Source organism: Vicugna pacos, chromosome 6, assembly GCF_048564905.1.
Source record: "Vicugna pacos chromosome 6, VicPac4, whole genome shotgun sequence".
Taxonomy (NCBI): domain Eukaryota; kingdom Metazoa; phylum Chordata; class Mammalia; order Artiodactyla; family Camelidae; genus Vicugna; species Vicugna pacos.
The window spans coordinates 46,437,545-46,463,054 of record NC_132992.1 but is presented as its reverse complement, the minus strand read 5'-3'; the positions used below and the strand labels follow the sequence as shown (position 1 = coordinate 46,463,054).

General features: G+C 35.3%; 1 long non-coding RNA gene across 2 annotated transcripts in view; it reads left to right on the top strand.

Moving 5' to 3' along the window:
• Positions 1-25,510, top strand: part of LOC116280954 (uncharacterized) — a 205,990-nt gene that overhangs the window by 26,676 nt on the left and 153,804 nt on the right. For both annotated transcript variants that reach the window (XR_012073942.1, XR_012073943.1), the window contains exon 2: positions 6,141-6,222. This is a non-coding gene — a long non-coding RNA (uncharacterized lncRNA). The remainder of the gene's footprint in view (positions 1-6,140; positions 6,223-25,510) is intronic.

Genomic DNA, 25,510 nt, shown 5'->3' with positions numbered 1-25,510 from the left:
TTGCTTTGTTTTTTAAAAAGGAATTTTAGCAAGTGATTTCTTAAATTGAAAAACTTCAGTAACTTTCTGCCACCAAATGTCATCATGAATAATTGGACATGGATTTAAATGCAGTCATATTAATGTATATCATTTTTATGCCCAAACCTTTTTAATCTATTAATTCAAAACAGAGTTCCCGCTGACTTTTATATTGAAGCTACCATTCTGCTTAGCTGCTCAAAAGCCAGTCTTTTTTTCCAGATACATATTATTTTTTGGAAAATATTTGGGAAATCTTTGGGGTAGTGTCTTTCAGATGGAGCACACGTCCATACCACCCAAAGGTTAGACTGCTGAGTCCCACCGTTGGTAAGTCCAGGTCAAGGCGCAAGGATTTGCATTTCTAACGTTCCAAGTCGATTCTCACGCTCCTATTTCAGGGCCCACACTTTGAAAACCCTTATCTTAAGGAATAAATCCTACGATCCATGTTGTCTTTTGATCGTTACATCAGCATGCCAGCTGACTATAATATTCCAAATTCAGTGCCTTTCTTGTTTGACTGCTTCCCAGAAAGAGGACACTTAAGACAGTGTCTGCAACTTGGGCTGGTGCTCTTCAACTCAGTACCACTTTGTCCGACTTGTGAACGTGTCTGTCTTCTCTGCTTTCCTCCCCACAGCGAAGGTCCTCTTCAAACCCAGTTTAAACACAGAGCTTTGTTGAGAAAGGAAAACACCTTCTTATCTAGTTCACTGTTTACTAGACAGTCAGGGACATTTAAATTCCCCATGGATCTCTCTCTCCTTCTCTGTGTAAGTGCACTAAGGTTCAGTGTTCTTCATCTAGACCCCTGTACACATACCTAAATTTTGAGGTTACTCTTTGCCCAGTGGCACTGCTAGATCTCAGTTTCTTCTTGCCATCCAATAACCCACTCAGAGTTTCTTTTTCTTTTCAGACATGGCCTCATCAATCATTGTCCATTTGTACAAAAAGTAACTCGCCCCCATATATATCATTTGAGCCCAATAGATAAAGTGCATTAGTAGGGATCAGCTACCAAGCTCAAATAACCAGTCTTGGCTTTAAAATATCATTTCTAGCACAGGATCATGAAAATCACAACTTGTTTGAAATATAATTTGTTACAACAAGACAAACTAGTAAGTCGTATCTCAGAGTCTGTTTTATAGGTGAAAATATTAAGTGTAATCGAAATTCAAATTAATACAAAATGAAATATTGCTAGCATAGTTTTCTGAGGTAATAATGCATCCTACTAATCACAGGTAGCTTGGTAGTAGTTATGATAATGATATGAATAATCACTCTAGTTCTGCTTAGTTTGGAATGGACTGGTGCTAAATTTAGGGAAATGGTAGGCACTTTGGTCTATTAGCCTGATTCTCCATTAAACAGGAAAAATAATTGATAAAAGGGAAAATACGTTATTTACAATAAATCTGTTATATAAGTTGTATAAATCTGAATCTGTTCTTCCTTCAGAGAAGTGAATATACATAGCAAGGCTTGCAAAGAAAAATTACAGATAATATTTCCCAAGTGAAGGCACACGTGTCCTTTTACACTTTATTTTAAGATCTTTTAAAAGTACCGTAGATCTTAACAAACCAAAAGCTTCTTTTCTCAGACACATATTGATTGGTAGAAAATGAATGTGGGTGACTAATTTAACACCAATTCTCCTTACTTTTAGTTAGAAAACATTGAATTTTTGCAAATTTCATAATAGGGCTACACTCTAAGGAAATATTACATGCAGAACTAACCTGAGGTGGTAAGGGCTTGAGTGTTAAAGGAATTTGTTAAAGAAGGCTTGTGGGTAGACTAGGGCTAGGGTGTGGGGAATACTTTAAAATAATCTTGAGGCCAGAAGAGTAGAAAGATAATGAAAAGCATTGCTGCCTATTAGGAAGTTTTGCTTTTATTTTAAGTACACTGGGATTCATTGGAGAGTAAAGATGTTAATCTTGGGGCATATGTTTTTTGAAAATTATTCTAGTGACTCTGTACAGTTAGATTAGAACAGAAAGAAAATACTTATTTCACATGAAATTACATCTATTAAATTTATTTTATTGCTGCTTTCCTGATGTTTTACTCCAGGCACATTGCTTTTCTTACGATAAGGGAAAACACTCAATTCTCAAGTCATCATATTCATATTCATCTCCTTCAAGACTCTTTATTCTTTTGAAGTACTGTTGGATATAATATGTAAAGAAACTACAACCATGGGTGAAAATCAGAAGAAATAACAATTCAACAATAACAAAAACAGCAAAAACACCACAGATTTACTATCTAAAATAATTTAAGAAGATAGAATTAAAGTGAAGAGAATGGGCATCCTTGTCTTTTCCTGATCTTAGAAGAAAAGATTTCACCTTTTTATTATTGAGTATGATGTTAGCTTTGTGATTCTCATATATGAATGGCTGAGTTACATTTCCTCTACATTCAACTTTGTTGAGAATTTTTATCGTGAATGGAAGTTAAATTTTGTTAAGTGCCTTTTCTGCATCTATTGAGAAGATTATGTGATTTCTATCCTTCATTTTGTTAATGTGGTGTATCACATTGATTAATTTGCAGATGTTGAACTATCTTTGCATTCCTTAAATAAATTTTACTTGATCAGGGTGTATAATCCTTTTAATGTATTGTGGAATTCAGTTGGCTAATATTTTGCTAAGGACTTTTGCATGTATGTTCATCAGAGATGTTGGTCTGTAATTTTCTCTTCTTGTAGTGTCCTTATCTGGTTTTGGTATCAGGGTAGTGCTGGACTCATAAAGTTTGGAAGTTTCTCCTTCTTATTTTTTTTTGGAATTATTTGAGAAGGGTTGGTATTAATTCTTCTTTAAGTGTTTGGTAGAATTCACCAGTGAAGAAATAAAAGACCTGGGTTTTGTTTGTTGGGAGGTTTGGATTTGTCTGTTGAGATTTTCTATTTCTTCATGTTTTGGTCTTGGTAGGTTATATATTTCTAGGAATGTATCCATTTTTTCTATATTGTCCAATTTGTTGGTATGTAATTGTTCACAGTAGTCTCCTATGATACTCTGTACTTTTGTAATGTCAGTTGTAATGTGTCCTCTTTCATTTCTAATTTTATTTATTTGAATCCTCTCTTTTTCTCTTTGTAAGTCTAACTAAAGATTTGTCTGTTTTGTTTATTTTTTCAAAAAAGAGCTCTTAGTTTCCTTGACCTTTTCTATTGCCTTTTTTGATCTGTATTTTATTTATTTCCATTCCAATCTTTGGTATTTTTTCAAAAAATAAAATGAGGAAAAAAAGCTTTCCCTTTAAGATGAGGAACAAGACAAAGATGCCCCCCATTTTATTCAATGTAGTATTGGAAGTCTTAGCCACAGCAATTGGGCAAGAATAAGAAATAAAAGGCATTCAAATTAGAAAGGGAGAAGTAAAAGTCTATTTTCAGATGACATAAACTTACATGAAGAAAACCTACTTCACTGAGAACTGTTAGAACTAATAGGGGAATTCAGTAAAGTTGCAGGACACAAACAATATACAAAATCAGTTGGGTTTCTATACACTGGTAACAGCAAACTATCAGTAAGAAAAATTAAGGAAAATAGTTCCATTTACAATTGCAACAAAAAGACTAAAATGCCAAGGTTTGTTCTTTCCCAAGGTTGTTTTGACTTTTCTGAGTCTTCTTTTTCATATACATTTTATAATCAGACTGTCAATTTTGGTAAAAAAAAATCTGCATTGAATCATTTTGGGGAGACTTTTCATCTTCATAATATTAAGTCTTTCAGTTCATGGACATGAAATGTTTCTCCTTTCCTTTAGATCCTTTTCTTCCCTCAGCAATGTTTTTAGTTTTCAGTGTTTAAATTTTCACTTCTTTTGTATATTACCTTATGTCCTGCAAACTTACTAAGCTTATTCATTAGTTTTAGTGTGTGTGTGTGTGTGTGTGTGTGTGTGTGTGTTGTGTGTGTGCACACGTGTATTTCTTTGGATTTTCTACTTAGAGTATCATTACATTTGTGAATAAAAACAAGTTTAATCCTTCTTTTATAATCCACATAACTTTTTTTTCTTTTGCCTGATTGTTCTGGATAGAATCTCAAGTGCAGTGCAGAATTAAAGTAGTAAAGGTAGACATATTGTCTTGATCTCAATCTTAGCAAAAAAGCAGTAATTATTTCATGGTTAAATATGATGTGACATATAGGTTTTTCTGTAGATTTTTTAAATCAGGTTGAAGAAGTTTCCTTCTATTCCTAGTTTGTTGAGAGTATTTTTCTCCCATTTAAACAAGTCAAGAATAAGTATAGGTCCACTTATCTGGCTGTATTCTCACTGATAGCAGACATTACTCTTTCCTACATTTTTGTCTGTAAGAATGAGTATAACTTTCGAAGAACCAGCCTAGCATTCTTTTCCTAGTAACGTCTCAGGAAACTGTTTACAGTTCATGAAAATCCACTCTGTAAAGTGGGATCAGTTTAGTCTGAAGCACATGGCTTCACAGAATACAGGTGGATACCTATTATCCAGGCTAAGGACGCTGAGACCTACATAGTCATTTTAAAAAGAATGCTCTTTGTTTACTGTCTTTGGTTTTTGTTTTAGCCTAAGTTTAGCTTGCAGTTAAAAGACAGCTGCCAGTGACAATTACAGCTACGCGCTTCCTTTTTCTTATTCAGTTGGTGAGAGAGGGAAAAAGAGGACAAGACATGTGGAAAGAAGAGAAACAGAGTTAACATCTCTTTAATAAACTTTGCTGCTTAAACTTTTACCAGGTTGGTCATGACCAAAGCACAGTGACCCAAAACGCTGAGAAACCTAGGTTTGCAGCAAAAGAGATTTATTTACAAGGCAGCCAAGCATGGTAAGAAGAATCTTAAATTTGCCTCCCCTGAAGGCCAGGGGCTGGGGTATTTATGGGATAGCAAACAAAGATACAGGGTGTCTGAGGCACAGGGAGCATGGGGAGCATGGGAAAAGGTGATTGGAAAAACGTGTGAAATTGTCCTTCTGCTTAGGCATATCTAAGCTACCAGTGTCTGTACACTCATAAAGATCACTGAGTGGACACTCTCGCACATACCCAGTTGGAGGGTCGGTGGTCTATCCAGTCTTCACCAGCTCATCTGGAACTAGACACAGCTGACTCTTAGCTCAGCTTGAACTCAGTGCAGGTGGCTCCAAGCTCTTGGAAAACAACTTGGGCAAACACTTTACCATTTATCTATGTGCAGCTTGAAGGACATGAAAGTGTTAAGAAGACCTTGATTAGTGAAGGCAGGTGAAATGGACTGACTAATCATTACTCATGGTTTCAAAACTATTTTAAACAAGTGATTATTTTCAAAGGCAAATCTTGACAGATTGGGTCAAGATTTTTTACATTTGGGTATAAAAATAATGGGTTGAAATAGAGGGCCAGAAATTGAAGTATGAAGTAAAGTATGAAGTATGAAGTGAAGATGTGGAGAATTAAAGGGGCATAAATGGAGCAGGAGGCTTGAGAAACCATGAAATAACTCATGGGAAATGGGAGAGGGGCTGAATAAAATTATGGCTTGAAGATTGGTATTTTGATAAATGAAAGAAAGAATGAACCTGCTAAATTGTCTCCAAGTTTTTTGAAAATGTTCTAACGTCCTGACAGAAGTTTTCAAACTAATTTCCACAATTTCATTGATTTTAAAGGAGTGTTCTGACCTGGAATCTTGTCCATTTCAGTTTTAGGATTAGTGCCACAGACTGCTTGTTGAAAATAGTTGCTATGAGTAATGTGGTGTCGAAGAACATGATAAAGTTTCTCAAATTGTTTGATTTCATCGAGTTTTCTGCCCTGAGGCTAAGGACCAAAACCTTAAATTATTTTCAGCATTTGATTGGTATCAGAACAGGGCAGGAAGTACTGATGTGATGTGACCTCGGTGTTCTTGTCCTCTGAAAGAACTGTAATTGCCACAGAAACTTCAGCTGGTAGTAGAAACAGAAGCACATGCAAAATCTAAACTAGAGGCAATGATGAATGCAGCAGTTAAAAACCGAAATTACAATTGGAGTTAAGAATGGACACTTTAAATCAAAGATTAAAGATAACACTTTTTAAAAAATTATGCACTCTTTCTATGCAGGAAATGAGAAGAAATTAATCGTTGAAGGGCCCAAGACTCTGCGTCACCTTGACCATCTGTGCACTGCTTCCCTCAATCAAGGGTGAGGAAATATTTCTTGTCAGAATTTCAAATTCTGTTCCCCAGTCACTTAGCAACACTTTGGATTTTTATCATAGTTGAGTAGGAGCCAGCTGGATTTCAGTTAGATTGCTGGAATGAAACAGTTTGAAGACTGGTTGTGGAGAAGATGTCAGTTAGCTAGGGATCATTTCAGTTTAAGTAGGTTCACCAAATAAACCTGAGTAGCATCCTGACGTTCATAAGGAAATCACTCATAATCTTTCTTTTTTAAGACCTCACGTTTGTGAATTACCACTTAAGCACACATATAGTTGTGAAATTATGTTGAATGATAAATCGTGCCATGATGTAAATGGGTGAATCTTTGAATAGACTGTCTAAATGGGAGAATGAGATTTTTCTTTTTCTTTTTCTGTTTCAAAATGAGATTAACATGATCGTGGAACAGGCATTGCTCAAGCATTCCACATCGCCAAAACCTAGGTGTCAGTGTGTGCTTTGCCGCCTTTAACTTTCCTAGACATTCTGTTGTAAAACTAGGTGAATTTCATCAGTGTTGAACTCTTATTCCTGCTTAAACCCCTTCCTTTATGGGACCCCCCTAATTCCCCACCCTAAACGCAGATTTCTCAGAAAGAGACACTAATGCTGTCTCTCTTCTTTCTCATACTTTCACAGATGCAAGGAACTCTTTGAAATAGTCCCATGTTTCTTGAGACTATATCACTTCAAAGGATCAAGTGCCTGCTTTCAAAAAATTCACTTAAGTTCTGTCACTCTTATTAGGCAACTTTTGCAGCGAGGGTAAAACTCCATAAACAATTTTTACTGAGGGAATATATGTAATAATGATTTTGAATGCATAGATCTGGATCCTTTGAGAATTTGCTATTCTATTCTCTATTAAAACTTTTTCTCTGATTAAGTAACATTTTAGGCCTCTTAGGTTTATATTCAAACATTATTGTTTTCTTTTTAGCCCATGAAAATAAGATTTTATTTTTATTTTCATGAGTTACTGCTTGCATAGAGATCAGAAGAGAACAAGGAAACTGAGTTGAAAGCTGGATCCTGGATGGTAGGGCAGGCTTCCCTGTCTGCTAAAGGGCCTCTATCCCAAATTAACCTGATTAGTCATGTATTCCAGCAGTTTTAGCAATATTAAAAATGATTACATGTCATGGACTTCTGAAGTGTTTTTCAATTTTCTAAATCCACCAATTTGTTACCTAAGTTATCCTAAAGGTTTTTAGAGCCCCCAAAATACATACTAATCTCTTCAACATTGTCAGCCATTAAAATGAGACTCTTTAAGTCTTTAGAACTGCATCCTCAGGCTTGTTTCAATTTTTAATTTAATTTTATCTAGACGTTAGAAAAATATTACTCTATTACCAACTTAAGTCCTAAGGAAAGCAACATGACAAAGTAGGAAAAAGTATGATTTCTAGGGTTAGGTGTATGTTTAAATTATAGATCCTTTTTTTTTTTTAATTGAAGTACTATCAGTTATAATGTGTCAATTTCTGGTGTATAGCACAATGTCCCAGTTATGCATATGCATACATATATTCATTTTCATATTCTTTTTCATTAAATGTTATTATAAGATGTTGAACATAGTTCCCTGTGCTATACAGCAGAAACTTTTAAAAAATCTATATAGTGAGACATGAATGCGTACTCTGATAATGACATAATGAATGAACAACCTCAACAATATCTTTATAATAGATCCAATTAAAAATCTCATATGATTATTTCTTACAAAAGATCTTTAATATAAGCAGGTATTATTAAAAAGGACAGTTAAAGAAAACTCTATTTTTCAGAGGGCCAAAAACATGCAGATTTAACTAAGTTTCTACTTTCTACAGGAAAGAGAAAAAGAACTGACATTTTTTCTGAACAGTTGGTCCCTTTGAACACCCAACTCCCCATGCACTTCCTTCTGTGTCATACCTTCTGAAATGCAAAGTTCTGTTTGTATACTACACCCAGCTTAAAGCCCAGTATCTCTAGCAGATATGTCATCTATATCCTTAAGTGTAATATAGTTATCCTTAGCCTGGAAACAAGGCATTTGCTCTTAGCAGGCTCAATGGAAAATGATGACATAGACCAGGGGTCAGCAAACTTTTTGAAAAGGGCCAGATAGTATGTATTTTCAGCTTTGTAGACCATACTGTCTCCATTACAACTGATCAGCTGCCACTGAAGTGTGAAAGCAACCAGATATAAAAACGGATGGGCATGGCTGTGCCATAATAAAACTTTACTTACGCAAACAGGCAAACTGGATGTGGCCTGTCGGTCATAGTTTTCCCACCCTGGCATACACACAAAATAAGCATGAGATTCTCACTTGGGGAAAATGAGAAATACATGGCAATTATAAGTCCATAGCAATGATCAAAACTTACTGTATGTAAATTGTATGTAAATTATAAGGTACAATTTCTTTGGTTAGTCCACTTGGCAACCCATAGTTCTCTGGGAAGTTTTTCTTTGACTGTTTTCTTCTTTGGCCATATCTTAAATGAACATTGTCAAGAATGGTCTTTTTGAATATTATGCAGTTTCAGAGCCAGCATCCTGGTGATGCAGCTGGTATGTGTGAGGGGAGGAGGTGTGGAGTGCTGCTACAATTGTAGTTGATCAATTACTGTCTTTTGCAAGCCAAGACTGGTTCTCTGTCAGTAATTCTCTAAATACTTAAGTTTTAGGACTATATGTAAATAAGCAAAGCTAGAGATCTTGCCTAGATAGTGTTTGATTCTGAAAACTGTGATTTTTTTTTTTAATTGATTGTGCTCCATCCATTCTCTTCCATTCTAGTCCTTCCTCTTCCTCAAAATAGTAGTGGCTGTTTGGAGGCCATCTGATTAAAAAAAGGTTTGGGCGAGATGGTACCATGTTATTCCCATCTTTGACTCCAGGGTTGTATCCTTAGATGCCAAGGTAACTGTTTCCTTCTTCTAAGGCTATCACTAAGAAAGCCTCTATCCTGTAGGCACACCTAGAGACAAGGGAATAGAAAATGCAGTATTGATTTTGGTCAGTGTGATGTGTCCACATAAAAATCAAGTGTTTTCTTTTTTTTTTTTTCGTAATTGGTTAGAATGATTAGCAGAGAATGAGTGGTCAATGTCACAGTGTCCTATGCTTTGTGGGTATGACTTGATCTAGGATGTATTTTAGAATACCAAAAAGGCAGATATGATGTATATATTATATAGCATGAATATTGTTTCCACTAACTGAGATTTTATTTGATTGTTGGGAAGCTCAATAGCACAATCACTAACAGATACCTGGAAAGAGTTATTCTGTGTTACTGATTATACAGGTATGTATACTTGAACAAACAAGCTGAAAGTAGGTTGTTATTATATTTGTTTTGTCTTGTTTTTAATGGAAGACAAGACACCTTACTAATACAGGTATCACAATAGTTTCTTCTTTTGGTCTTGGGTGAGCTTAGTAATAGAAAGTACCTTGATTCTAGTTATATAATTATTTCAACTCTGTTCCAGTTTATAAAAGGATGACCAATTGATACTCTAAAATTGCTTTCCACTCAACATTGTTGAAATGGTTTTGTCCAGAAAGATTTTTTAGTCATGGTAATCCAGTCCCACCCGAGCCTAAAAAAATCTGCATAAAGTATCATTTAGAGAGTGTATCACTTTGGACAATATTATTTTACAAACAACAATTCCAGGTGTACTTTTGGGAACACACACCAAGCAAATGATCTATCTTACTATAACAGAATGTGGTATTTATTAACCCATTAAATATTTTAAAATATGTAACAAGATTTATTTTGTTTTTGAAATGATTTATCTGTAACCTTTTTCTATCAATTGTTAGAAAAGAAATTGTTAGTTTTCAGTTTGCTTCTACTTCTAGAAAATATGTATTTTTTATTACACAAGTTAGCTAGATTTTAAGGTTAAGGACACAGTCCTCTAGTCTGCCCAAGATAGAAGTTCTGGAGTTTCCTAAAACCATGCTCAATTTCAGTAATTCACTAGAAAGTCTCAGAGAACTCTCTAAAAATGATTACACTCATGGAAAAATATACATTAAAATCAGCTAAGTGAAGAGATGGATAGGGCAGAGTTTAGGAAGTTTCCAAACACAAAGCTTTCTTTATCCTCAGGGTTTACTACCATTGGTATTTGTAAGTAATGAAACATCCGAAGTATCATCAGCAGGGTCAGGAAGCTGATTCTCCTGAGTTTTAGTGATTTTTTTTTTTCCTGAGGCATGCTTGATTGATTAATTGCCCACATAGTTGAATTCATTCTCTAACCCTCTCACTCCCCAGAGGTGAGATGATATCACACAACCCAGAGTTCTCACCCTAAGTCACTCAATTGGTTACTCTGGTATGGCCAGGTTCTATCCTAAGACTATCAAATGAGGCTGGCTGAGTCATCCCATTAGCATAAAGTATCAGGTGTGGTTGGAGGGGCCCACCATGAAGGAAAAGGCACTTCTATCACTAGAGAAATTCCAAGGATTTAGAGGTCATCTCCCAGGATTCAGGAAAAAAGCTTGACTTAACTGTACAATTATCTGTACATAATGACCTGCATGTCAATGACTATAGATTGATCTGTTACCTATAACAGGAGAGCTTTATACAAATTATGCAAAAGATGGTGAATAAGTAATTTTTAAGAAAACAAGGAGAGAATAAGAAACTATTTGCACCTCGTGAAATTTCTAGCTGTTCCACCTAAGCAATGTTCCTATCAAATCTGATTCTGCATTACAGTACTACGATACAGTTTCTGAGTGTTGACAATAATCATCATCTTTTTTGAACTTATGCAGATTGAGCTATAAATATTATTTCTAGCTACAATGACCAAGATCTAGAAAGGGTCAATATGTACGGTCAAAAATAAGCTGTGATTCCTGGGGGAGTTCATAGGTAAACATAACAGTAATCTGTACAGAAAAGCAGTAGCTAAAGCTATCCTGTTCTTCAGTCAGAGTATTCAACCAGCAGTTCCAGGTTACCCCCGGACCAGGAAGATAGCTGACATTCTATTTGGGTGGAATATTCAGGACAGAAACAAGTCAATGTTTTATATGGAGGAGAGGATCACCGTTTTGGAATTGGTCCAGACTGTAGGAGATGGGCGTGACAACATGTGTCAGGAATTCAGAGCTTGCTTACTTGCCTTCTCAGGATGCTTTAAAGGATTTAAGTTTTTAAGTCAACTGAACATTGAAAATATTAGTAGCCCACAATCAAAGTATTCTTTGAAAACTACAGCAGTGGAATGGTTTCTAAATGTAGGGTAAGAGGCCCTTTCAGGAACCAGTGGAGACCTGCACCTCTGGGGCTCCATGTACCAGATTTGTGCTTCGACCAGCTGATACCTCAGGATCTGCCCTCTGTGCTAAGATGAATCGCCTAGCTTGAGTTCTCAGTTCCCATGATTTTTTTTCCTTCAAAGAGAATTTGTAAATATACTTAAAATTTAATATATAAAGTTAGAAACCATTTCAAATATTCCAAAACTTAGAGGCAGTTATACTTATTGGAGACTACAGAGACACCAGCATTTTGCAATACTTGTTTAAAATCTTTTTTTCTATTAAAAATAAAATATTAAAGATAAAAATAAGACCCACATAGGCATTTTTTGTCTCTTTCTTGCAAGACGTACGAGCTGTCCTGATTTGGTGCATATCGTTCCCATACATATTTTTACATTTTACTAAAACTAAATTTAGCCACTCTTTGTACGTGGTGTGCGTATTTGCAGATTCGCCTACACACTAACATGTATTTGTAATGCCAAAATGAGTACTCACAGCACTTTCATGGTCACTCATAGACTTGTACAGAGTCACACAACATCTCAGCTGCCTGATGTGCTTGTTTCCAGCTGCGGTTGAACAAGGCGATGCTCTACCTTCTTGTTTCGGTTCTCATACTATAAACAAGTGTCCTTTTGGTAGTTTACTTAGTGCCACTTTTGTTTTTTAAATATTGTTTCTTTTTCCATTTTTGGTGAGTGTGCTATTTAAAGCAGCTCCCAGTGTAGTACGGAAATGCTGTCTAGTGTTCCCAAGTGCAAGAAGGCTGTGATATGCCTCATGGAGAAAATATGTGTGTTTGATAGCTTTCATTCAGAAGTGAGTTACAGTGCTGCAGGCCATACCTCAATGTTAATGAATCAAAAATACAGTATATCAAGAAAAGGGAAGAGGAAATTCACTGATTGTACTTGAGACCACTTTGACAATTACTAAAGTAACATCTACAACGTGTTATGAAGCAATGGAAAAGATTGAAATGTGGCTAAATTTATGGATTCATGAGGTGGTGACCCATTTTTAAAAAGTGTACTGGACGGCACTGTTGTGAGGCTGCAAGCCGAAGAAATTTATGGTCACATTACCCAGGGTCAGAAAAATGATAAACCCTTCTGGCTGGCTCACATGTTTCAAAAGGCGATACAGCATGAAGAATGTTAAACTTGCAGGTGAGGCAGGTTCTGCAGAACAAATAGCACTGCCATGAGCATTATTTTACACATGCCCTTATACACATGTGTTGGGGGTTTGTCTACAATTGACATAAATGGTCTTCCAGGCCTTGTAGTGTGCACATATCCCACTTAAGTTTTATTAATCACTCATTTCCACAATAACGAGGTGGAACAAATCACTGCAGAATTCAGTGACATAAGGACACAAGATACTTATTTTTCACTTGTCTGCAAGTTGGTGGCTCTTCAGCTGATCTAGGCTGTGTTTGGCGGAGCTTTACTCTGAGCCAAGGGTTAGGCCAAAGACCCCACATTTCTTTTCTCCTCCTTGGACCAGTAACTACCTTACACATATTCTTCTTATAATACAAGGAAGGAACCCTAGAGGACAAATGTATTTGAGGTCTCCACTCATGTCACATTTGCTAATCTCTCATTGACTATTGCAAATCACTGGCCAAACCCAATATCAAAGTTATGGTGAAACATGCTCCTTCTACAGAGGTTGGAGGGAAAGGGGGAAATAAATATTTGCTGAACAGAAATCTAATTTATCATGTTAATCCCATGTTTCTATTCCATGAATGTGAATATACCAATTTACATTCTCAATATATAGTTTATAAAAGCAATACATATGAGTTCCTTTTGCCTATGTTTGTGCCAATCATATATGTTAGCAGTACTTTAGTTTGCACTCGTATTTTGTTATTGGATCATACCACATTATTGCAGTTTGTACATCTTCACGTGAAATATGAGAGTGAGAGGGGCCTCCTTGGCAGCACTGCAAGAGACTCCTCTCAGCATCTGGCTGAATATTAATTTTAGGAGTGGCTGAATTTCAAAGAAGCCTTATTATTTAGACTTGGCAAGTCAGGGCCCTAAGAGGCAAGTGGTCAGCTGTGAGATTTGGGATCGGTATGCTGTATCTATGCAATTAAAACCCTTGAACCTGCAAATTCCCACAATTGGGGAAAATTGCAGCAGAATTCAAGTGGAGTACTTACGGGCCTGTTAAATCAAGAGAGTGTTATGTGTAAAATAGCTGTAGGATCTAACTAACCTTAGCGGTAGGAACTGTGAGATTATGTCTGAGAATTTGAGAATGGATCTTCAGAGGCCTGGATCAAATAGGGGGGAAAAAAAACTAGATAAAGGAGAGGGATTTTGTTTATTTGTGAGCCCAGCTGGGTTATGTTGAATTTTTCCCCAAGTTGTGAGTTTGCTCCTATGGGAACTCTTTCCTCTGATACAGGATTTAAATCCTAGCAAGGAACCGGGAGACTGTTCTAACATACAGCTTGGATGGATCTTGGAGGCTTTATAAAAGTGATGGCACACATGAAATGACAGACTTTAGAAGAAGGGGTAAAATGATCAGAGTCGGCATGCTAGAATGGATATGTTGCATTGGACCCAAAACTCCTCAGCTGATTATATTCCACAGGAGTGCGGAATACTCCTCTTAGCAGGTCAATGCGGAATGCCCTGATGAAAGAGGTACGACTGTTATTGAGAAGCTCGGTTATTGTCCTCTGTAGACCAAGGTGATGGTAGGAAATGATTCTGAAGAGTTGAGATTCTTAGTAATAGGGATAATAGAATTCTAGGATTGTTGGGGCTTAGTGGAAGCACTTAACTGTCAGGAGCAATGTGGGTGTAATTACTTGAATAGGTATAGAGGTGAATGGCAGTGAGGGATCCCTGATCTATGGGGATCTTCGGAGCTGGTTAAGAGAATCTGGTTAAGATGTTAACCAGATCTGTTAAGAGCTGGTTAACAGAGGCAAGGGATTATTACTAAGGTTGTTTTATTATTATGCACTCTTCTTTATTGTGACCTTTATACTTGTTGAGAAGAATGAGGGCAAAAATCATTGTTTTTTTGGTTTTTGTTTCTCTGGGTTTTCACAGTTTTTTTTTTTTAACCCATGAAATTAAAAATTCATAGCAGAATATATTGAGGTATCACCATTACTATTTGTATATTCACCAATGAATGTGGGCAACATGCAAAATAACCTTTCTTGATTTAGCAATTCTTTCCTAAATTCTTAACAAATTTGAATGCTAGTACCATAGATGACATGCCCTTTTATCTTTTTTTTTTTTTTGAGGGGGTAGGTAATTAGACTACTTACTTATTTAAACGGAGGTACTAGGGATTGAACCTAGGACTTCATACATGCTAAGCACGCACTCTACCACTGAGCTATATACCCTCTGCTCTGCCTTCCTTCTTATCTTGTTGAGAGTACAAGTTAAATATTTTATACAATCCTCTCCTACAACTTTGCAATAATTCTGTTACATAGGAAAGAACTTATTTGTATAGACACAAATTTAAATATATTTTTCCTACTCATACTTACAGTGGAAAGACTAGGCTTTTCCAGAATGGAAATAAAAAGTTTGTAAATCCAAATCAGTGAAGGAGAAAGGGCTCCAATGAAGGGGAAAAGAGGCTAGCTTTGTTCTTCTATGACTTTGCTGGTTCAGCACTAATAGCAGCCCCAGCTGAGAAAGAATGTACCCAAGGGGAGGCAACTAGACCGCTTAGCATTGAGGAAATGTTCTTTCTCCATTTCAAGTGGTAATAAGCAGTTGGTTGCCTACCATAGCCTCCCTCATTGGAGGTCTGCAATAGTAAGGTTCTGTGCTTGACATATCCATCTAATCCACTGGCCTTTAACCTATGATTCCCTTTCTAGAGTAACTGGTTCTTCCCAAATGCACCTTCGTACTGCCCCACATTTTACTTGTTTTTCAGGTTGGGAGGAAGTATTGAGATTTTGTGAAAGTATGATCTCTTCCATTTAATACATAGGTAAGCCATTCCTTCACAGATAGAGAGTTACATTTAAGCACCCTTCCTTCATTATGCTTAATATACTATATACATATATATACAGCTTAAATTATTTGATTCTTCCAGCAAAAGATTGCTGCCCACTTCTGTTTTCTAGAATAAAGATTTTTCCTAATTTCAATATTCAATTGGTAATTCAGTAGAACTTTTAGAAGGGATGAGATGAACACTTTTGCACAAATTTCCGTTATACTCAGAACTTCACTTCTAAAACTAACAGAGTGAATGGTGGGTTTTTGTTTTTGGGGTTTTTTTTTTTTAATTGTCCTTGTGAAAGTACTTTGTGTCAGGGAATACACAAACGTGTGATAAATTCTAGTTGAAGTAGAAGTCAGTAAGTAATTTCAACTACCAGCTAATTAACCCAAAAAGTTGAACTTAAACTGTCGGCTAATTAAGCCTGTGGGGCTGAACTATAGAGCTTTGAGAAAGGGTCTGTAGGACACAGACTGAAAAAACGGTATCCTTCTGCTACAAGTGAGCTTTGACTCGGTATGTGGGTAGGGTCTGGTACCTTCTTTGACAATAATATAGCTAGTAGGATTAGCAATCATGATTTTGTTATAAATATGTTTATTTAAAGCTGAAGGATTAGCAATCATGATTTTGTTATAAATGTGTTTATTTAAAATCAGGAGTTATTCACATTTCCTCTTCTATGAACCTCTTGTCTATATTATTTACACATTTTTCCACTGTTTTTCTTTTCTTTATTGATGTGTTGGGGTTCTGAAAATTGATCTCACCTATGTGGGTAGCAAATGTATTTTCCCAGACTGTTGTTTGTCTATTAACATTTTTTTATGGAAGCTTTTCTGTCCAGAAGTTTAAAATTTTCTTGTAGCCCAATTTCTCTGTTATTTCCTGTATAGTATGTGCATTCCTTTTCTTTATTAGGAAAAACTTCACTACTCCAAGGTCATAAAGCTGTTTTACTTTATTTTCTTTTAATTGTTAAGAGTTTTGTTATTCACATTTAGGCCTTTGATCCATCTGGAATTTACTTTTAGCAGTGATCTAGTTTTATTTTTACCCCTATGAAAAGTCGATTTTTTAAAACATGATGTTCTGTATAACTGTTTTCCCCCAAATAATCCCAGCCTGTCCTATGCCAAATATCCATGGATACACAGGTCTCTGTGTTACTCAAAAGGGAAATGGGAAAAAAAAAAACCAATTTTTGTCTTACTCAGAAGATAAGATTTACAGACACAAGATAGAAAGTGTTGTGTAGCAAAGAGATTTTAAAAGATTTCTTTAGGAAAAGAAGAGTAAGTCTCTAAGAGCAGGAGATGGGCTGATTCAAGGAGGAGTCACGGTGGGCTTTCTCTCCCCTTTCCCTTGTACCTTCACTTTAGAGGTTGTCTTCTGATTGACTGACAGCTCTTGTCCCTGGAGTGCTTAGTCGTGTTCAGCCCCTTTGTGCATGTCCTTACCCGTGGTGTACACAGAAAAACCCATGGGAAGGGTTGCCTAAACTGTAATGTTAATTATAATACCATGAACATTGGGTCGTGTCTGGTTAAGTCCTTTCTGCTACTGCGCAGCTGTGGCTATCAGTTTCTAACCGGTTTCTTGCTGGCATTCATTTAGAAGTAAAGTCCTTTTATGCTGGAGGTCATCTTCTGGACCATCATCCCTCTCCTCCACCTATTTGCCTGGTGCCCTCAATTATCTAACTACCTAACATTTTGCAGTAAAGAATTTAGCCTTGACCACAGAGACTTTGTCTTTAGTCCTAGTCTCCAGGGAAGTAACCACTAAACCCTTGGGATTTCTCCAGTGATAGGAGTGCCTTTGTTGTTCATGCTGGATGCTCTGATCGTATTTGATAACTCCTCAGGGGTGGGGGACTGCAGGAGACTGAGTTCAATCCGTGGGCAGTCAGTTTATCAACAGTGTTTACATAATGAGTACTCAAAATCCCCAGACACCTCAGCTCACATGAGCTTCCTTGGTTGGCAATACTTTGTGAGTATTGTCACACATCCTGGCCAGGAGGAGATAATGTCTTTCATGACCGTATTAGGAAAGATTGACCTGCAGTTCCACATTCGAACACCCTCCTAGACTCTGCTAGATACACTTTTTCCTTTGACTGGCTTTAGTTTGTATCCTCTCCCTATAAAAAACTCTGTAACTGTGAGTATAATAGCTTTTGGTAAGTTCTTTGAAATCTCCAGTAAATTACCTAAATGGAGGGTAGTTTTGGTAAAACCTCAAACTTGGAGTTGGTGTCAGAAGTGAGGACAATTTTCTGGGAGCTGCACCCTCAAACCTCAAAGTTTGTCTAACTCTGGCTCTGATGTTTTCCTAGACCTTATGTTCTGCTTCAAAATCTACTTTTCTGTTTCTGCATCAACATTTACCTTGATGTAATCAGTTTAAATTTGATACAATTAAATATAACATATCTTGATATATATGACACTTTTTGTTCTTTTTCAAAATTGTTTTTAACTACTTATGTACACTTAATCTTCTATGTAGAATTTAGAATCAGTTGTCAACTTCAAAAGATCTTTGCTTTGTGTCTGTATGTGTGTGTGTATGGTGGAATTTTATTGAATTTATTAATTGATTTGAAAAACCAACTAACTCCTGATTACCACATGAAACTTACAAATTAAACTTTTACGATGTTGAATCTTACCATCTATAGACATTATTACTTACAAAGTGTACATTTATCTATATGTATACATAGATATCTACAGCTAAATTTTAATTAATTAAAAAATACTATATATTGTTTATGTAGTATTTTTTTTAGGCATGCTCTATACCCTGGGAATAAAGAGGTGAACAGAACAAATGAGAGCTCATTTTTGGCAGGAGGGGACAGTAAACATGTGAAGGAAAAGCTGGGTTGGTCTAAAAAGATAACTCATAAGTCTGGGAATGGGAAGGAGAGGCTGGGCTGGTCTAACAAGATAACTCACAAATCTAAGTATTGGAATACTGATCTGAGTTCTGCTGGACTAACTTGTAAATCTAGGTTAATTAGTGTTGGCTTGCTGTTTATGTTTTTTTGCTAGCCAGCTGGATTTTCAAAGATACATATCTGGCTTTGGAATATTGGTTTGCTGCCTCCCCGCCTCCACTTTTGTGATGATGCTGCTGCTAAAGCTGTTCCGTGCCTATTGGCCGAATACCCCAAGCTTGTACTTTACCCTATAAAACCTCATGTGCACATCTTGAAGGTGCTCAGAGCTTCGGAGCAGAAGCCCCTCTGAGCCCGCCAGCGTAATACATCTGAGTACTCCCACCCTCTGAGTGGTGCTTGTTTCTTGACTGGCCTGTCGTTTCCGTAACAAACACATTAATATAAAAGATCATTTCAGGTAGTGGATTACTGCTATGAAGAAAAATAGAGCAAGGTAAATGGATAGTGATGGACGGTGGTCTTTTATGTGTGCTTGGGGAGGATCTTTCTAATAAATTGGTATTTAATCAGAGTTCTGAGTAAACTCAGGGAAGATGATAATTCCATGTGGAAGAAAAAGCAAAATCAAAGACTTTGAGGCAAAAAAGAGTCTTATGACCCAGAGACACACAGGGTGGCTAGTGGGCTAAAGCCAAGTAAGTGAGTGGAGTGAAAGTGAGCAAGACAGAAGATGAATAGGACTGGGGAATTGGTGGTGGGCTCAAGTCTCAGTGTTAGATTGACAATCATAAAAGACCATTGGTGATTTCTGAATGAGAGAAGGATATGATCTGTATATTGTGTAAAGAAAAAATCCACGACTCTGAAAAACAGATGACAGGAAAAGGAGACATACAAATAAGCTCACTTTTATATAAATGAATGACTTACTGCAAATTAAAGTATTTTATTTTTAATTAAATTGTAAATATTTTCATGGTATTTCTAAGCTTCTCCTAACGCATTTCTCTTCATCAATATATTCATTCTTTAATTTAACTTACTCATCCACTTATTTATTAAACCTTGGTGCTCTGTTCTGGTCTTGTGCTCTGCTGGATGCTAGAAAATCAAAAGCAAGAGAGATGACTTAGATGGAGAGAATTACAAATGGGCAGTTAGGGTAACAATGAAAAAACTTATAGTAACAATTATAGTGATGCAAGTTAACAAACTGGTTATCTGTCTATCAAATACCCAAAGAGAGACTCCGTTACTAAATTTTTATTTCTGTTAATTTCTGTTTTTTCTAGTCCAGCTTCTTCACACTCTCATTCTGAATGGACCTTTAACTTTCTCCTATTCGGGGCCCTCTTAAGTCAGCCACATTCCCCAGGCATTTTGCCTTTATTTTGCATTTCCTGCTTTGTCTCCTTCAATCTGTTTGGGTTTGCTCCAGCTGTTTGGGGGGCTTTGGAGCATTATTAAGGAGACTTAACTATGTGTTTGCAGTTTATTAGAGAGAAAGTGTTAATTTGCTTCTTAGCATATTTAATTAGCTCTGGAAACCTCAAAGCATCTTTGCAGTAATTCCAGGGAAACTAGAGCTTTGTACTGAGTAGAATGACCTTCTAACTAACTACCTTTTCAGACTTTCTGGCCTGATCTTCCTCTTACAATAAAAACAGAAAATGAAAATGATAGTGAAGATGAAATTGAAATAAAATAAAATAAAATAAAATAAAATAAAATAAAATAAAATAAAATAAAATAACAGGGTTCTCTTCTGCCTGTTTGCATTTTTTACAGCTTTGTTTTATTCCATTTAAGAAACCATTCTCTTGATATTAAGGATTATATCACCCCAACAGATGCCTTCATCCGTCTGACCTTTGAGACTTGGTTTTGTTGCAGAAGTGACTATTTTTGAAATATCGAGGATTACTCATTAGGTAGGCTAAACACTGTCAGTAGCATATGAGCTGATTCTTTGTGTGTTTGAGTAAAATAGAAGTTTTATAATAATAAATAAACTCATATTTAAAATATCATGTCTAATTTATAATTTTTACTTGCATACATTTAGTTCACTAAGGAAAACTGTTAAAATAGTATATAATTGTAGTTCTTGTACATATATAAAATGAACATATGCCAAAGATTTTATTTTATTTGTTAAGAAGGGAACTGATAATAATTACATACAGCTAGTACAAAGAAGAATTTGACAAGAAGAAATTGTATTAGAAATAGGAAATTTTGAAATAAATGTACAAATAAATGTTAAATGGCTATCCACAGGGCAATAATCAATTGTATTTCACAAGATACAATTAATTTGAAGTTCTATAATCAAGAATACTTTGCATTATTATTAACTTGCTACATTATAGAGTTATAAAATAGGCTAAGACAATGATATGCAGAGATAAAGAAAGGGTGATCTGGACCGTACACCTACTAGGCTTACTTTCCACGTTTCAGAGTCCTTCACAATCTACTCTTCTTCAACTTATGATAATAATCCCAAAGAAACGTAACTCGATCACAAAGTAAGGCTGGTCACATTAGATTTGGCTTGATTAATTACACAGGTACAGAAAGAGTGTTAATTTACTCTATAGGTCTCCTGAAGTTTGCTTTGCAAATTCTAGAGTTGTACAGTATTGAACAATTACAAAGTCCACAACATTAACCTTGATCTGGAAGTTTTCATAAGGAATCCTAGATTGGACTGTCAAAATTCTCTATTATTTGATTTCCTGAGGCTAGGAAACTAAGTCCAAGAGAATAGTAAACTTGTTCTTGAATAAAAAAAAAAAAGGTCCTAGAAATCCTGACTCGATATATTTGTATGCACTGAGTGTCATCTAAGCAATGTCAACCCAAATCTTGTATCCAAGAGTCTACTCTTTGAAAGGTCGACTTTAAAGTACTTGGTCCAGTTGTTTTCCACAAGGAAATATTTTTATTACTTGAGAGAAACTCATCCATACAAAATGAAATAAATTGCTTATGTGATGATGTGTCTATAACCCATTATCACACACTTTAGTTAACTAACAAGAAAACGTACGAGACAAAAATTAGTTAAGAGCCTCAGATTTTGCCAGTCAGATCTGCATTTGAATCAGAGTTGTTAGGTGTGGGTCAGCAAGGGTTAAGTGCAGTAATAACTCAATAAAATCCTAGTACACTGGCTAGCACGTAGTTGCATCTCAATATACTTTAGTTAAATATTAAACATGTAATTGTGTAGGTAAAGTCAGTATGAGGGTAACACCGAGACTTCTAGAAAAGTAGCTTGAGAACAGAGAGACACTGACTGTGGTGTGATGTCCTGAGCAATTGTTAACATAGATAATCCTCAAATATCCACTCATACTAAAAATAAAGTGAGGAAAACTATTATCTTTCAACATAAAGAAGCGGATAAAGCTAGTATTTAATTTCTTAGAAGTGGTTTTTTTTGAAGCACTTTTAAAAGAAGTCTGGAGTTAAAAAATGGTCTTTCCAGGCCAGCTTAATTTACCATATTGAGCCAAGTGTAAACGAATGTATTTTAGAGCAGGTAAATAAAGTTACCACATAGTAATGAAAAATTCCATCAGTAGTATTCTCACTAAATACTTACATGCTCGGTAAACGTATCTCCCCCTGCCAAAAAAAAAAAAAAAAAATTACCAAGTTAACTCATTAGAAACTCTATGAGAGTTGACCAACTCCATAAAGTTGTTGATTTTAGGTCAATTAAATTTTGGAAATGAAGTACCAAAAAAATGATTTTGGTTTTGAGAATGAATACTCTTAAATGATTCCTGCTGACATAGTTTCTGAACAGGATGAATTCTCTGTTTTTTTTTTTTTTTTCTTCCATCTCCCTCCCCCCAAGGGGGAGGTAATTTATTTATTTGTTTTTATTTTTAGAGGAGGTACCGTGGATTAAACACAGGACTGTGTGCATGCTTAGCTTGAAATATACCCTCCGCCTCCAGGATGAATTCTTTATCAAAGCCATTTTTAAGACAACAAAATCATAACAAACATTGAAAATATGTTTATCTTGATATTGTCTGTAGAAGGTGGAGAAAATTTGTCATCCCCATCATCACAAAGAGGTTTTAAAGCATTAATGTTGCAAAAGGCAATTTTGCTCTCTATTTTTCTAGATTAACATGTGATAATATGCAAGGAAATAATTTCTTCTTACTATAGTAGCTAAATGTTTAAAGGAATAAGGCAGAACATTAGAATTATTTTTATACTGTGATAATTTCCTGACTAGTACAATTATAAATAATGTATCTTTATTTTTTAACAGACCTTTTAGAAAGAAATAAATCTGATTCATTTTTTTCTCTATAATTCTCCAATTTCTAAAGAAAATATTTCTACTTTTTCACACTCTTGGAAGGAGCTGACCACCATTCTGAGACTAGTACATGTTATTGCCTTTATCATTATTTCCATCACCATCATCATCATGTTTTTGGTCTTGGGAATACAGCTGGTCCTCTGTATCCTTGGGTTCCCCAATCAGGGATTCAACCAACTGCAGATCAAAAATAAGCCCCCACCAAAAAAAAGCCCAGAAAGTTCCAAAAAGCAAAACTTTAAGTTGCCGTCCTCTGGCAACTATCTACATAGTATTTACATTGTGTTTATAATTATTTACAGAGTATTTACATTTTATTTGGTATTGTAAGTAATCTAGAGATGATTTAAAGTATAGGAGGATGTGTGCAAATACTATGACATTTTACATAAGGGACTTTAGCATTGTAAATTTTGTTATCTGCGTGGGGGTCCTGGACCCATCCCCAGGATACTGAAGGTCAATTTATTTCCTTCATATCTAAAGGAAACTAAATATGATTCCAAGAAACTGAATATGAATCCAGGACACTCTGTATCATATTTTATGTAATGAATGTAGATACAGATCTTTTAAATAGGTGATTATACATATATATATTTAATCTTTTACTGAATTTATACTGACAGATATAAATAACTCTAAATGTTGAAGAATATCAAACACATCTTCATAGTGGTATTAGAATTTTACATTTGGTTTCTAATTCTCCCTATACAAATATAACATTTTGTAAAATGAACGTATTTCTGAAAACTAAATTAACTTTCAGAAATGTGATATTTCAAGTACTCTTTGAAACATTAATTACACGGCTACTAGAGTAAATTTTGGGGTAAAATGAATAATCCTTAGATCAAAAAAATTTCAAACCAATGTTTTTGCTTCAAGGACTTCTATTTTCAGATAAAGAAGAAAAAAACTTAACAGTGAGTAACATATACCGTTTTTTGTTAGAAATCTTTGAGATTATTAAGGCTTTATAATAAATAATCATGTAAAAATGTTGTGGATTTAACTTCTAAATAGTTGCCAAAATGTGCCTCTCTTGAGTACTTAACTTAAAATCATAAATTTATTTAGTAGGCATTGGTAGGAACTTTTTACCAAGGCACAATTATTAAAAAAAAACTGATAAGTGCTATGATCTATTTTAAAACCTAAATTGACATCAATCATATCAGTGATGATACATTTTATATTTCACAATATGTATGTTATATAAATTTTTGTATATGTAAATGTACATATAGACACCTTATATATATGTGTGTGCATATATAAATATACACATATACACATATATATGTATATACACACACACATATATATGTAGAGAGAGAGAAAGAGATTCAAAGGCAGCTTTCAAATTGAATTTTAAAAATGCAAACCTCTAGGGGGAATTAAACTTAAATGACTATAATAAAACATATTAGTTGATTAATCTTTATTTTACATAAGCAACCTCTCAAATTCAGAAAATGTTGAGGCAAAACAGGAAAACCCATTTGATTACTGAACTCAAGGTTTCACTACTAACCAATGATATTATTTTGGCATTAAGTGTTCTTATCCCTTTTACGGGCCTTTAGAAAAATGTATCAATATACTCAAGAAAAATGATAGGACAGAAGTACCCATTAAAGGCTTAATTTGCTGAGATAGTTGTAATGGTTTTCAATTTCAGCTGTCAGAGGTCAGTAAACTGGGTCTCATGTTCAGAAACCTCACGTGGCTGGGGCTTTGCAGGAGTGCTAGAGAGTAAATGATTAAGATAAAATGATGTCAGACTAAACTACATGGTAATTAGGGTTATTTCTCTTTTTAATTTCTTTTTGAAATAGATAACCCTCTTGAACTCAATCCTTGTGGGAAGCTTTCTGTGTCTACTCACTATTTCAAATTGGTCTTTAAAATGGAGATAGTCTGCAGTGCAGCTGGATGTGCTGGCTCCACACTGTGGGTCCCCATACAAGATCTTCAGTTTATCAATTGGGCAACCCTGGAAAACTTACCTCACTTCCTTAAACCTCAGTTTTCTAAACTGAAAATGCAAAATGATAATGATGATACTTACCTTGTAAAATTGTTATAAAAGTTAAATAAACCATGCATTTAAAATTGCCAGCTCAGAGCCTGGAATGTGTAGGTATTCAGTTAGCACTATCATTATTTTTATTATTATTTGGGTCTCTTCTTGTTGGTTGTTGTATGAAGTTGGTAATAAAACTCACTCTCATACTTTTCTAGTTATTTTCAAACAAAAATGGTCAATATATACAAATACCATTGTGTCATATAAAAATAAAATCTCTCTAGAGACTGAGAGTCACATTTGGGAGATCCCAGTCAAAATTAAAGGTATAACTGATGATCAGGGAAAAGAGAATATTTATTAACAATTATACTAACCCCAACAGAGAACATTTCTTGAATATATTATTTTCTCATTTCGATTCCGACTTCATTTTCAGAATGTTGTGTTTCTAGATGAACACAAGAAATTGGTTGTTTCCACTGACTTGATTGTTGTAATTATCCAAGTCCATGTCAGGTTCACGTAGCTAAGCCTACATAGCTGTGCTCAACTGGCACAGTCAAGATAATTTCCCAGAGACCATTTTTTTAAGGGGTTTATTTAAATGAGAAAAATCATCTTACGAATGTAAGAAA